Genomic DNA, 2129 nt, shown 5'->3' on the forward strand with positions numbered 1-2129 from the left:
CCATTTTCCGATATTACAATTTTTCGGACAAAGACAACGCTGTTAACGGTCAGGTACTCATTTTACATCTGAGTACGGTGAGAGAATGTGAGTGAAGAACCTTTCCAAGGACTCAACTATGCGCCGAGCGCGAGGCTCGAACCCAGGACTTTCCAATCCGAAAGCGAGTGTCATACCACTAGACCACATAGCCGCACATAACTAATTTTATCAACGGAAGAAGATAGCAGGCAAAAGATGAAATGTTACCCTTCGTCTCAAAACGGTATTATGTCGGAATAATTAAGATGATGAAATTTGAATTTATAGCCACAAATATGAGACTTGAGTTTGTATGTTTTATTGAGACGAATGAATTTGACATTTCAGTCAGTACCAACGCTGATAATTCGTATTTTTGGAAAATTTAGCTTTAATTTTGGCTATGTAGCATCTGGTCAACCCCGACTTCACACCGTTTTGACAAGATTAGTCACAAATAAATGGGATCACTACTCAAAGATAGGTCGATATCATCCAGAGAAAAAAACAAAAAACTACTCTATAGAAATATTATGGATAGGAAAAGACAACTCGAAAATAGCTACAAATATAAAGTTGTATAGGGAATAAGATTAGCGGAAGAGTAGTGTCCCTTGATTGGACGTCACCTTACAGAGAGAACGCCAAAATGGTTTTGCGCATGCGTCTCTCTCGTCCTCGCTTTAGGCGAAGTGTCTCATGCCGCTTTCACCGGAAGCGAGGACGAGAGACGCATGCGCACAACCAACATGACGTTCTCTCTCTAATAATTTTTCCGCCGGTGACGTCCAATCAAGGGACGCTACTCTTCCGCTAATCTCATTCCCTATAAGTTCCTTGTCAAATGTGTCTTCATTTACAACTTTGGAGCATGGGCTATTACTCGGAACGAGGAAGAAAAACTAGACACATTCCATTGAAAACACTCAAGTATTAGGCTTTATAACAACAAGCAATAATCATTTTATATAATTATTTCTCATTTTTACTTTTAAAAATATAAATATTAATTTATTAATTTATTTGTTTTACAATCTTTTCAATTTTCAATTTATAGTGACAGTTTTACTATTATACAATGTTGCAATTTTTCATATCATAAAGTGCAGCTCTGGTTATAGAGCTGCTCCTTTTTTTTAAAAATATATATATATATATATACATCCTATTTCTATTGTATTCTTATCTTATTGTGTAAATTATAACACGTCTGTACAAAAAATTTCCTTTTTGGGATGCAATAAAGTATTATTATTATTATTATTATTATTATTATTATTATTATTATTATTATTATTATTAATCTATCTCTAAATTCACTTTTTGGGATCTGAATCATCCCGACATAATACCGTTTTGAGACGGAGGGTCACATATGTTCACACTTCCAAATAAAGCTTCGAAGCACAGCCCCCTCTTTCGTCATCTTGTTTTATCCTTGAGTGGCAAGGTGGCTTTCTACAGCTGACTCTTCCAAGTCTAGAGCCATCAGATTAAGAATTCAAGCGAAGCAGCAGGCACCGGTGTACCACGCGAGAATGACTCTACCAAAAAAGACTAGAGTTAAATTGGCGTACGCGAGGCACACTGTAGAGATAGTCTCGCGGCCGCGAGGCTAACTCTAGAGTCTGTCTCGCGTACGCCAATTTAACTCTAGAGTCTTTTTGGCGATAGAGTCATTCTGGCGTGCTACACCGGTGTAAGATAAAGAACTGAAAAAGTGTGTATGAATTGTGCCAGGCAATCACGAAAGAAAAATACAAGGTAAAAATAAAACGTCCCCAGAAAAAGTCATTCTACCTCAACTGGGGATCGAACCTCAGATTTTCTGATTACTGGTCAGACGTGGCACCATTACAACACGTTCATCATCATCCATCATGGCTTGTGGTCTTGAGCACGTTGCCGGTCAGCTGTCTCCACGAATCACGATCCATGTCCATCCATCCATCCATCCGTCATCCATTGTGGCTTGTGGTCTTGAGCACGTTGCCGGTCAGCTGTCTCCACGAATCACGATCCATGTCGATCCATCCATCCATCCATCCATCATCCATTGTGGCTTGTGGTCTTGAGCACGTTGCCGGTTAGCTGTCTCCACGAATCAC

Source organism: Berghia stephanieae, chromosome 15 (assembly GCF_034508935.2).
Source record: "Berghia stephanieae isolate SIO BIC M18660-M18661 chromosome 15, UCSD_Bste_1.3, whole genome shotgun sequence".
Classification (NCBI taxonomy): domain Eukaryota; kingdom Metazoa; phylum Mollusca; class Gastropoda; order Nudibranchia; family Aeolidiidae; genus Berghia; species Berghia stephanieae.